At 41.1% G+C, this 13,589-nt stretch overlaps 1 protein-coding gene across 5 annotated transcripts in view; it reads left to right on the top strand.

The window, feature by feature from the left end:
- Nucleotides 1-13,589, top strand: part of CCNY (cyclin Y) — a 299,400-nt gene that overhangs the window by 120,054 nt on the left and 165,757 nt on the right. Inside the window, exon 1 of one of the 5 annotated variants that reach the window (XM_055275155.2) lies at nucleotides 2,816-2,838. The exons of the other annotated variants lie outside the window; for them this stretch is intronic. The gene's annotated coding sequence lies outside the window, so the exon portion shown is untranslated. Of the gene's footprint in view, nucleotides 1-2,815; nucleotides 2,839-13,589 lie in introns of those variants that run through there. 5 annotated transcript variants of the gene reach the window in all.

The raw sequence follows: 13,589 nt of genomic DNA on the forward strand, positions 1-13,589 counted from the left end.
TGCTTACAGTTGTGTTCATTTTTATTTTTATTTTTGAGACGGAGTTTCACTCTTGTTGCCCAGGCTAGAGTACAATGGCGTGATCTCAGCTCACTGCAACCTCCACCTCCTGGGTTCAAGCGATTCTCCTGCCTCAGCCTCCCGAGTAGCTGGCATTACAGGTGCCTGCCACCACACCTGGCTAATTTTTGTATTTTTGTAGAGACAGGGTTTCACCATGTTGGCCAGGCTGGTCTCAAACTCTTGACTTCAGGTTATCCACCTGCCTCAGCCTCCCAAAGTGCTGGGATTATAGGCGTGAGGCACCATGCCTGGCCAGTTGTGGTTTTTATTCATGCTCTTATTTCCTCTGCTAGATTGTAAACTGAAAGGATTTTAAAATCCAGGGATAATTTTAAATGTAATAAAATGTAGTAAGAAAACTTAATGAAGTATCAGAAGATAAGCCTGAGTCAGCCAGACTTGAGTTTGAATCCTGGCCCTGCTTCTTCCTGGTGCGGTTTTGGGTGATTGCATCCTGTCTCTCCATTCACCTAATTAATTTACAGAGTGGGGATAATGAAACCTACTTCTTACGGCTGTTAGGAGAATAAATGAGACTAAGCCTGTAAAGCATTTGACCTAGGCCTGACTCCATTGTAGGTTCTTAGCAGACCATGCTGCAGCCGTCAGCAATGGATTCCTTGCCACCCAGCAGTGTTGGGTTGAGCGCCTGGATGGAGGAGTGTGCTCACCTCCCACCCCACTTATGCTGAGGGCAAGGATGGTGTACTTTACTTTGTATTTCTAACATGGGTCTATATATATAGTAAAGAGGAACGGCATACCTCTTATAACTGGGTCCACTTATACATGGATTTTCTTATGCCTCTGCTCCCCTGGAGACAGCAAAACCAACCCCTCTTCTTTCTCATCTGCCTTCAACCTGAGGATGCCTAGGATGAAGACCTTTATAATGATCCACTTTCACTTAATAAATAGTAAATCTATTTTCCCTTCCTTATGATTTTTCTTAATAGCAGTTTCTTTTCAGTAGCTTGCTTTGTTGTATGAATATAGTATATACATATACAAAATATGTATTAATTGACTGTGTTATAGGTAAAGGTTGCAGTCAACAGTAGGCTATTAGTTAAGTTTTTGGGGAGTCAGAAGTTACACACAGATTTTCAACTCCATAAAGGGGTTGTTTCTCCTAACCCCTGAGTTGTTCAAAGATCAGCTATATTAACTTGTTTTCTAAAGTGTCCCATACAAATAACTTTTTTCATGTTAATTGCATAGAAGGAAGTATCATTTTGTACAGTTTTTTGAAAATTGGGAACTGGTTGGAAATGACACATAATAAGGTGTTCACAACATTTATAGCAAGAGGTGCAGCTTATAGCATTTAATTAAAGCCCCTTTGCATTGTTTTTGTGCACAGAACTCTGGACATGTTGAATGATTTATATTTTTGGCCCTTTCCTTTGTAGAACAAATGGTGAGGCCTAGAAGTTTTAGTGCAGCAGTTGTGTGAAGTGTACATATTATATAGTTTAGCCAGAGATGGAATGATACCATGGGGTTAATTTTTTTTTTTATTAATTTTTAATGCATTTGACATGGTTTCCAGGTAGCTGATCCTTCCAGTTTCTCAGTAGGAACACAGATGTCTCCTCATAGGAAACAGGAAAAGAAGCTTGCTCTAGGAGAACTTGACAAACCAATATAAATGTTTCATCAGAGTGCCCTGTTGATCTCCACGGCCAGTCACAGGGGTTTTATCTCTCATCCTTCTTTGTGATAAATGAGTACATATTAATTTTTAGTGCTGTAAAATGTGTCTTATTTGTTGTAGAGACTAGGGACAAACGACACTTTCAACCAATATATTGTATGGAGATATTTTGCAGTTGCAGGTGGGATATGGTTTCCTCATTGAGCCAGTTAAAGGTATTCCATTGAATGACGATGCAACTGCGGTCTTTGTGAACTGTTTTTTGGTTTGTCAGGTGTGTCCATGTTTATGAATATAAACTCTGAATTATTTTATATTTATAGCATACTAGAGATTCTAATACACATGTCTCTGAAAAGTTGGTAAATATGTTAAAGATAGTAGGAAAAAAAGGGGGTGGAAAATGAAGTAATTGTCCATGGAAGAAATTTTGGATTGTTAAAATGAGGATGCAGAGAAGACAGAGGCAAATTGTCAACACTTGTCACTAAGTGATACTATGCAGCTTCTCAGATGCTTGTCATTTGATGGAAAAAAGAGTTCTCAGACTGTAAGAAAGGAAGTTGACAATCTCAAGGGGAAAGAGTGTGGCCACGTCACGGCCTCTATCTTATGAAATGAGTTGGGGTATGAGACTAGGGAGGGGGCGATTCTTTAAAGTGCATTTTTTTTTTTTAAAGAAGGACTTCTACTGTGTTAATTTTCTATTGATGCCGTAACAAATTACCACAGAGTTAGTGCCGTAAACAACACACATTTATTATTGTATAGTGCTGTAGGTTGGAGGTCTGACACAGGACTCAGTGGGCAGAAATCAGGCTTTCAGTAGGCTGTGTTTCCTGTTGTGGGCCCTAGGGGAGAATCTATTTTCTTGCCTTTTCCTTGCTTCTAGAAGTTGCTCACATTACTTGGCTTCAGGCCCTTCCTCCATCTTCAAAGCCACAGTGGTAGATGGAGTTCTCACATCTTCTCTCTCTGGCTCTCCTGCCTCGCTTTTTAGGATCCTTGTGATTATGTTGGGTCCACCTGGAAAATCTGGGCTCATCTCTCTACCTTGAAGCCAGCAGATTAGCAGCTTTAATTCCATCTGCAGCCTTAATTCCCATTTGCTATATAAGGTAATGTATTCACAGGTTATGGGGAAATGTTCCATCTTGTTTGAATTTTGTAGGGTACTGAAGTTGAGCCATCTTGTTTGAATTTTGTAGGGTACTGAAGTTCAGGAAAACTGTTCTCTCCAGAAGTCACCTGAGGCTTGCTTTCAGTATAGGGAAGTCTTAGTTTTTGCTGCCTCACAGATGTAATAAATATTACAAACCTCACTCACAGCGGGTCTACCCTTGGGATTCTGGAGCAGCACAAAACCTACAAGGAGTTGAGAGAAATTGTGTCTATAGGTGAAGCAGATTCTTAGCATCAGGAAGGGAGAGGAGGTGAAGGCGTGATGACCTGACAGGTGTGTGGAGAGGAGCTCAGCAGAAGCAAGAGAAAGAGAAGACACGCTGAGGTGAGAGGTAAAAAAGGGTGAGAATAGAGTGGTGGGCATCGTGGCTTGAGAGCCCCAGGCACCAGTGGAAGACACCGAAAGGAGGACTGCTCATACCTGGGGTGGACTGGGTGCAGTAAAGCCATTCCCTGTACTGTGCCTTGGAAGCTCTGAGGGGTCGGGTTCAGATATTCTGTCTCTAAGCCTGAGCTCCTGTAGCACATGATGACCTCATAAGGAAGGAGACTTTTATCTCAGCATCCCTCAACCTGGCACAGCAGTTATTAAACTTTTTGGTCACAGGACACCATGTATAGTGTTAAAAATTATTGAAACTCTCATACGTTGCTGGTATAAAATGGTGCAGCCACTGAGGAAAACATTTTGATAGTTCGTCAAAAAGTTAAACATGAAGTTACCGTATGACCCAGCAGTGCCACTCTTAGGTGTATGCCGAAGATAACTGAAAACATGTTTATACAAAAATGTATACACAAATGTACACAGCATTGTTTGTGATAGCCAAAAGGTGAAGACAACTCAAATGTCCATCAGTGGATGAATGGATAAACAAAATGTGGTATATCCATACAATGGGATACAGGTTGAGCATCCCTAATCTGAAAATCCAAAATCAGAAATGCTCCAAAAATCTAAAACTTTGAGTGCCAACATGATGCTCAAAGGAGACGCTCATTGGAGCATTTCAGATTTTGGACTTTTGTATTAGGGATGGCCAGCTGATAAGCATATAATGCACATGTTCCCAAATCCGAAAAAGCCTTTAATCCAGAACATTTCTGGTCCTAAGCATTTCAGATGAGGGATGCTCAGCCTGTATTATTTAGCTGTTAAAAGGAGGGAAGTAGTGATACCTGATACAACGTGGGTGAGCCTTTAAAACATTATGGTAGGTGAAAGAAGCCAGTCATAAAAAGCTACATATATTACAATTTCACTTACATGAAATGTCCAGAACAGGGAAATCTAATAGAGACAGGAAGTAAGTTAGTAGTTGCCAGAGATGGGGAGAGAAGAGGATGGGAGTGACTGCTAAAGGATTTGGGGTTTGTTTTTAGGGTAATGAAAATGTTTTGGAATTACATAGCAGTGATGATTGTACAACTTTATGAATGTACTAAAAACCACTAAATTGTACAGTTAGGTACCACATAATGATGTTTTGGTCAAGGATTGACTGCATATGCAATGGTGGTCCCATAATATTATAATGGAACTGAAAAATTCCTATCACCGAGTGTTGCCGTAATGTCATAGTATAATTACTTTTTTAAAAAATATATATTTAGTGTAGCCTAAGTGTACAGTGTTTATACAGTTGATAGTAGTGTACAGTAATGTCCTCAGCCTTCACATTCACTCAGCACTCACTTGCCGACTGACCTAGAGCAACTTCCAGTCCTGCAAGCTCCATGCATGATTGGTACCCTATGCAGGTGTACCATTTTTAATCTTTTATACCATGTGTTTACTGTACCTTTTCTATGTTTAGATGCACAAGTACTTAGCATTGTGTTACAGTTGCCTGTAATATTCAGGGCATTAACATGTTGTACAGATTTGTAGCCTACGAACCACAGGCTGTCCCATATAACCAAGTGTGAAGTAGGCTATGACTATCTAGGTTTGTGTAAGTACACTCTATGACGTTTGCACAGCAACAAGATTACCTAACAATACATTTCTCAGAACATATCCCTGTCATTAAGCAAGCATGACTGTACATATTTAAGTGGTGAATTTGATGGCGTGTGAGTTACATCTCAATAACAGAAATTGTAGAGAAGAATTTTTATGTCTGTAGATATTTATCATATTAGAAATTAAAACTTGTAATTAAAGTATGCTAATTTTTAAAATAACATTATAATGTAACCATTATATGTTAACATACATTTTTATTTTAAAAAATCTTCAAAACAAAAAATTAAGTGAGAAGAGTAGCATTACCTTACATTTCTATTATATCTTTAATGTCTGGTTAGTAGGAGGCAGCAAGAACCTCGTATGTGCTTCTGTGTCAGTCTTTTCTGCTGTGTTGCTTTGTGAAAGTATATGAAGAAAATTCAGCCTTACACAGATGTGATTGGAAAAGAAAGTATTGTTTTATAGACTTTTAAGATAATGTGGATATTCTTTGACACTACCTCAAAATGTGACAAATGGTAATTTATTAAAGGTTAGTTGCACTGTGGAATCTGAAATCATTTATATTAAAGTTTATTGATCTGTCTTATACTTTAAATGGACCTTTTACCACATGCAAGATTTTGTGTCATCATGCTTTGTCACTTGGAAAAGTATTGGTTCACTAAGTTATGCAGATCTTCCAAATATTGACTCATTTCATTATTCTGTCTAAAATCACATTTGCTAATATCATCCCTGACCTCCTCAGAAGTCTTAATTATTGGTAAGCTTTCAAGCTCATGGTGGTAGGTATGAGTTTTCCAGAATTCTGACTTCTGTGTGATGAGAGCCTGTGTCTTTTTGGTTGGCTTTAGCGGGTGTGATCTTGACTGTTTTACTATATAAAAGAAAAAAGGATTTTTTGGGAGACTTTGTGAGAATAGAGTGCTGGTGCTAAGTTGTCTACATGGGTGACTTCCTAGAAGAGGTTACCGGAGCCCTCGGTGGTTGCTTTTTTGGCTAGGGTGGGGTGTATGTGTGTTGAGAAAAGTTAGGAGGGTTTTTCTGTTTGAGCACGGAGCTTGAAGGACAGTAGAAGAGCAGAGCTGAGTGTTGGGCGAGGGAGATGGAGCCCGGGACGTGCTGGGGTAGTTAGAATATGTGTGGGTCAGGATGGCTTGCAGAGTGCTGCCCCGTTCAATCCTTACTATGATCTTACTAGTTAGGCACAGAGGGTGTACTGTTATACTTCTTCCGTAGGTGAGGGAAATGAGACCCAGAAATGGCAGTGGAATTGTCTAGAGTCATCTGGTTAGTTAGGGGTGGAATGGGCACCTGTCCTGAGCCTCTGCTTCCTAACTTATGCTGGTTTGTTTGCAACTGCACTAGGCTTGCTTTATTGGTGAGAAGCTGAGACAGAGGTTTCTCATGGCCAGAGTCAAGGGAGACACTGGTGGAGTTGATGCACCAATGCATTTTTGGATGAAGGTCGAAAGGAGTATGCAGGGTCTTTTACTTTGGGAAATGCTGTTGCCACTGTACAGAGGTGGGATGGACCCACACAAAGTTTGGTTCATGTGTCAGCCTGATGAGACCTCACGATGTACCCAGAGAGTAAGAAAAGGTTGATTATTCACATAGTAAAGCTTTTGGGGGAGAGCAGGCAGGCTCTCGGGTCCAAAAGTGTCTTGAGAGAGCAGGGAAAGGAGACTGGCTTGGCTTTTACATGATTAGGGTTTGGGGCTGGTCGAGGGCTTCCTTCCCTGCCCCCCTGGACCTGGATGGTTTGAACTTCCTGCAAGTGCCAAAGGAGGGGGCCCCAGGCTTTCTTATCAGCTTGCCCAGATGGGGGCAGAAGGGGAAGGTGGGGAGTGGTGGGGCCTGAAAACAGCAGTCAGATGTCAGAAATGGAGCCAGACTCTGTATTACAGGAAATGACATCTTTTCTCAAGGGATCTAGCAAGTAGCAATTTGATTCTAAGTTCAAGACTTAGAACCAGCGAGGGAAGTGATTGAGTGAGCCACTGGCAGAACTTGTTGACTTAGCTGAAGTCTGCATGATCACAGCTCTGCATATCCTGGAACTCCACATTTCCTCCTGGTGACGAAGTGATGTGTTTTAGCTGATTTAGAATGTTGGCCTATTGGGAACAAAGTGAAGCTTGTGGGAAAAGCAGATAACGTGGTGCAGGAAGGCCCTGAATGCAGGGGTGTTGCTTGCTTTTACTGAGAATTCTCTCTTGCTTGCCTTTGCCTTTATCTGCCCCCTACCCCTTCTTTCCTTTTACCCTGAGAGTTGTTGGGAGGAAACTTAGCTGGGCCAACAGATGATGGAGCCGTCTATTGGAGGCTTTGAAATCCCATTTTACCACACAAGGAGGAGAAACATAGCCGTCATCTCCAGGAATTTTAGTACTCATCAGTCCCAAGCTGTCATATGAAGCATTCCACATAGCGCAGTAAAAAAATGTGAACTAGTCAACAGTTTGTATGGGAGGACTACTTTGTGATTCGAATGTTTGGACTTGGAACACTGTCCCAGATATTGGTTAGATTACACTTGGAAGATGTTGTTTTGGAAGTGAGTAGGACTTGAACTCCAACAGATACAGGGTTAAGGAGGCTGCCAGGTACCAGGCTTAGATCCCCGAGAGCTTGGATCTGGAAGTGCTGGTCCCATTTTGGTTTGTATTTTGTAATGAATGCTTGAAGTCAGCTCAGTGTCCAATCATTGAAGCATTTATGTGTGAAACATAGATTATGGATGATTACTTGAGGAGGTGACTGGTGGTCACAGCTTATTTCTCTAATGTCTTTCCCTTTCTCTCCCACTCCTGATTTCCACCTGGGAATCCTCTCCTTCCAGTGTGGAATATATCAGAGAGTTTTAGAGCCCAAAGAGACCTTGGAGGTGATTATTTCTTTTATGTGTTGTATTTAAGGAACCTGATAATAACTAACTTCAAACATTTATTTAAAAAAGTTTCAAAACTATACAGAATTAAAGATAATAGTACAATGAGTCTCTGTATTTCACCCAGATTTAGTAATTTTGAGGTATTGCCCAGGTACAACTATCACATATAGAGCACTTCACATGCTTTACTTTTATCACCTCCCAATAGCCTCTTGGGGGTAGATACAAATATATTTCCTCTCTTGAAGATGAGAAAACTGACAGGCCCAGAGAGATTAAGAACCTTGCCTGGGGTCTCCCAGTCCGCAGCCAGCTGCCTGTGACTTTCACCCTTTCTGCAGCACTGCCTGGAGAAGTTTTAAAGTTTGCCTGACATACACAGTCAGCTGAGGTCAGGCTAGAAGTGGAATCAAGAGATCTCACTCCTTCATTGTTTCTTTCATTGTGATTTTCTATGGCTTTTCTCTTTCCTTTATTCTTTTGATTCTTTTGCAACTGACTTTCTGGGCTTGAAGTGTCCAAGTACCATTTTAACTCTGATAGGCAGACAGCGGCATCCGAAGGCTGGGGTGCTGGGAGTGGTCTGCTCCAGTGCCGGTGATGAGGGGTGCATTGTCTGTGGAGGATTTAATAACAGTAATAAAAGCATCCAGAAGTCTGCCTGTAAAGTCTAAATGTCTAGAACTTTGCCTACAGTTCTAAACAATGTCGGTGATATTCTTTCCCCCAAAATCTTTTGTTGGTGTTCTAAATAATTGCTTTATTGAGTTTTAATAATATATATGTAAGCTTCAAATGAGTACTTCTTGAGTACTTAGCCTTTAATAGATACTGTAGGCCGAGCGCCATGGCTCATGCCTGTAATCCCAGCACTTTGGGAGGCCGAGGTGGGTGGATCACCTGAGGTCAGAAGTTTGAGACCAGCCTGGCCAACATGGTGAAACCCCGTTTCTACTAAAGATACAAAAAATCAGCTGGACGTGGTGGCACATGCCTGTAATCCCAGCTACTGGAGGGGGTGGGCTGAAACAGGAGAATTGCTTGAACCTGGGAGGTGGAGGTTGCGGTGATCTGAGATCGTGCCATTGCACTCCAGTCTGGGTGACAGAGTGAGACTCTGTCTCAAAAAAAAAAAAAAAAAAAAAAAGATACTGTATGCAACATGGAGGTTAAATCTGACAATCCTGGTTATATAGTTAGCCCTAAACACACGAGGATTCAGCTGCTTGCATTGATTTCCAGAGTAACTTCTTAAGACTTTAGAATTGTTCAGAAAGCTTGCTTAGGACAGTCTTGTGTATTTAACCCTGTAGTATTACGTATATCTGTTTTTAAATAGTAGATTTGAAATAAATGATAGTGTTACTGATGACTATAATTGTCACTCTGTGTGATCACTTGGAGTTTTTGTCCAAGAGTCCTTAAAAATTAAAACAGTGAAACAGAATGCAAACCATGAGGTGTAATATTTTTGCTTGTTAAGTGCAAAAATAATATCTGTAAAATTAAAATTTATCACATTTAAGACAGTTGTTTTAAAACCTAAAGAACAAATCAAGAAAATAATAGTTACTGATTTTTACATAACTATTACTGAAAATAATTTTTTTCATACATGGAGGGTGTGTTAAAAAATAATCCTTCTTGGGTGTCTAATGTGTTGGATATGCCGTTGTAGGCGAAGGCTTTTTCTATGATTCGTTTTTAAGTGAGGAGATTGAGAATCTTTCATATGTGCAACTGTAACTGTTAGGATAGGAAGAAAGTTACACAAGGCATTTCTTGTATTGAAGGATTACTGTGTGTCAGAAATTGCTGGCACTTGGTACAGCTTTATCTCACTTTGATATTTGTCAAGCTTCAGGCCTGTCTGCAGTGCTGACAGACTGTGTGTGTGACAGAGGCAAGAGCTCCTGCCGGCTCCTTTGCTTGGAGCATGCAAAGGGGGCTTGGTGCCTTCTCTTGGGAGGCGGCCGTGGCGCTTTTGCAGTGGTTAAGACCTCAGCCAGAGCCCTGGCTTCTCTAATCTCCAGCATCACTTAGAACAGTGCTTCTCTGTTGATTTTGCCCCCAGGGCACATTTGGCAAGGTCTGGAGACATTTTAGTTATCACCGCTGGACGGGGGCGGACGGGGGCCGCTATTAGCATCTTGTGGGTGAAGTCATGACTCCTGCTAACTGTCCTGTGGTACACAGGACAGCCCCTCTACCCCTCCAGTAAAGAATTACCGGGCCCAGTTGTCCAGTAGTGCTGAGCTTGAGACACTGACTTAGGGCAAGTTACTTAAACTTGCATGGCTGGCTTCTTCATTTCCTCAAAATGGGAAAAATAACAGCAGTACTTTTCTCATAAGGTTGTGAAAACTATGGGAGACAGTGCATTTAAGAGCTCAGTAGTTATAATTGTTGTTATTATTATGAGTAACTTAGTGAAAATAAAATCCAAAAGGTAAAAAAACAAACAGCCTGCTCCTGTGATATACTCATGACCAGTAGAGAATCAACCATACTACACTCTTTGTACCCTTAGTACTACACAGTTGACCCTGAACACCTTGGGTCTGAGCCACATTAGTCCACTTATATGTGGATTGTTTTCAGTTGAACTGGATGGAAAACCCCATATTTCGGGATGCAAAACCTTCGTGACCAAGAATTGCCTTTTTCTGTATCTGTGGATTCTACAGCTCCGACTGTGAGACTTGAGCGTGCACATATTTTGGTGTTTGTCCAAATACCAGTCGCCTGCAGATGACCTAGGGGTGACTGTAAATGGATAACAATGCTTAGAATAATGACCCTGAATCAGTATTCAGCGTATGAAACTTAGTAAACTAGGAAATTGAACTAGAAACATTTAGCAACATTTTTTTTTTTTTTTAAGATGGTGTTTTGCTCTGTTGCCCAGACTGGAGTGCAGTGGCACAATCTCGGCTCACTGCAACCTCCGCCTCCCGGGTTCAAGCAATTCTCCTGCCTCGGCCTCCCAAGTAGCTGGGATTACAGGCATCTGCCACCACGCTCAGCTAATTTTTGTATTTTTAGTAGAGACAGAGTTTCACCATATTGGTCAGGCTGGTCTCAAACTCCTGACCTCAGGTGATCTGCCTGCCTTGGCCTCCCAAAGTGTTGGGATTACAGGCGTGAGCCCTCATGCCTAGCCTGAAACATTTTCAAAAGAAGAAAGTATTTCTGGCCAAATGTTAGCTTGTCAATATTTTCTCAACTGTTCTGATCGTGTCACCTCATGTGCCTGTTAAGCTACCCGACCCCTGCCTTAAAGTTTTTGATACAGGGATCGGGGAATCCTGTTTTAACATAATAGTCCTAGATGATTTTTAAGATCAAGCTAGATTGGGGACAGTTCTTTTAGGTAGAAAAAAGATTTATCAACTAAGATTGGGAAAAACCTGGCTTAGAGTAAAGCAGGTTTCTTTCCTGCACTACTCTAAGCACTTTATATGGTAAATGGTAAATTGTATTATGCATTGTGGGGAATGAGAGTAAGAAAATACATATATATATATATATGTATAAAGTAACATTTCCTAAACTTAACTATGAAATGTTCTGTTAAACACATTTTCTGATGATGTTTCACAGACAGCACACTGGGAAACAATTACAACTCCCTCACCATAAATTCTGATTAAAGGAGGGTTTCCTTCCCCTTCACATTTTTAGCAGAATAGCTATGTAAACCCAAAAGTATTTGAGACAGGTCGCAATCAGTTTAGAAGTTTATTTTGCCAAGATTAAGGACAATGACGGGGATTTAAAAAACATGGCATCACACAAGCAGTTTATAGTCTGTGCTTTTCTCCAAAGATGATTTTGAGGGCATCAATATTTAAAGGGGAAAAGCAGGCTGAAGGGGAAAGAAGGTAGGGTATTACTGAATCCACGTGTTGCAAGAGAAAAGGAGCAGGTAGGGGAATAGTCAGTTACGTATTCCTCTGGAACTCAGTAAATCAACACTTTACCTAGATAAGATGAACATAGAGTAGATACCTGTGGAGATACTTAACGTTTTATCGGTAGCTATCTACACAGGAACAAAAGGAAAGGCAGCATCTTGCATGACTCGGCTTTCAGCTTAATATTTCTCCTTTTGACATAGTGAATTGGCGTCCCAAGTTTTTGTTTTCCTTTCACAGCTACTTGGCTTTCGAGTGGCCCTGCAGTGGAGGGGTGGGGTGAGTACACATCATGATTCACATAGGGTGAGTCCATCTGGGTCTACACACTCATGTGTGGAGATGACTCCAGGCCAGTCCTGGGCACATAGTTTGCCTGTCCTTCTCCCCCAGGGACAAGGTGCCCCGGGACCCTTTCAGTTTAGGTTTGTGGGAAGAGCTTTCCTCAAAAAATGCTTCCGTGGGCTTCTGAGGCAGCAGGCCTGCCCTCTGAGAATTCTGTTGGCTCCTCAATTGATGCCTTAGTAGGGTTATCTAATTTCTGCCATAGGTCCACACCCACATTTGCCTCAGGAAGTTCCTGCCGGTGCCCAGGTGACTGATGAGTTCCTTTTGGGCACCACTTCAGCTAAAGGCAGTCTTCTCTAGGAGCTCAGATTAATGCACAACGTCAAATCTATAGCCTTTGTTCCCACCATATGGATTGAGCTTATCTGTATTTTATAGTGATTGTGGCAGAAAGATAGTAGCAGAGATCCAGGTACATAACAGCTATCGACAGATTGAGAATCGATAGTGGCTCATAATCTGGTTACCTGTATCTGTCATTATTGTAATTTGATACTATTAAATCTCAAGTATAGCAATATGTGAATTCAAATTGTCATACTCTTATTGTTTATCCTTTTTAGCCCTAATTTTCAGAAGGTGATTAGCCCGGAGCAGGGAGATGCGAGTGGTCTCCCTCCCCGTTTGCCAGCAATAAAGGATTGATTGTACATCGTTTGTATTTCCAACTCCTGTGGTACTCCTGTACTAAATAGGTGATTCAGGTAAATGAAGTTAGTTCAGTGATTATGATCCCTGTGTGACCACTTTAGTTTTTATTTGTGTTTAAAGTTAAAAACTAAACTTGAGGCATAATATCATTTGGTACCTGAAAATTTTAATTAACACGTGGAATGCTTTGTCCACAGTTTTCCAAAGTGGTTATGCCAGTGTATACTCCCAGCAGCAAAGGGTGAGAATATTCCAGTTGCCCCATATTCTTACCAATACCTGATATTTCTTTAAAACATGTGAAATTGAGTTTCACTGTAATCTTCCTAATAATAGATAAGAAAGTTTTAAAACCCAGTTGCACTTTGCAGTGTGCGTCATCAGAACTGTCCAGTCTTGGGGTGCCTTCCATAAATGAGAACTTCGTGATCTCCTCTTCCACGAATGAGATATTTAGTTATTTTGGTGAGGAGTGACACTGGCCTTTTGCTCAGCCTCTTGAAAGAGAAAAGGTCAGCATCATCTTGGGGATTTCATTGAGCACAAAAACAGAATTTACCATAAGCATATGTGAGCTCTGAATTTCACTACGTATCTGTCCTAGCGCTTCTCATGTTTTAAGTGTCTTGCTCTTTTGTCTTTCTTTTTTTTTTTCCCCCAGCAATCTGATTGAAATGGGAAACAGAGGGATAGGAATAGGGTGCACTTTTGGACCTCTGGATATGTAATTCCATTAGACTTAGCCAAAAATTTGTGTCACGTTCCTGTAGAAGAGAGCTAGTGATCTAGGGATGCTTAACTTGGGGCCGGCTTGTCGAGAAGTCGTACATCACAGTCTGTGAATTTACCTTTTTAAAATCTTTGCATTGTGTCAGAGTCTGTGGAACCTTTTTTATCCTT

The sequence above is a fragment of the Symphalangus syndactylus genome, chromosome 4 (assembly GCF_028878055.3).
Source record: "Symphalangus syndactylus isolate Jambi chromosome 4, NHGRI_mSymSyn1-v2.1_pri, whole genome shotgun sequence".
NCBI lineage: Eukaryota > Metazoa > Chordata > Mammalia > Primates > Hylobatidae > Symphalangus > Symphalangus syndactylus.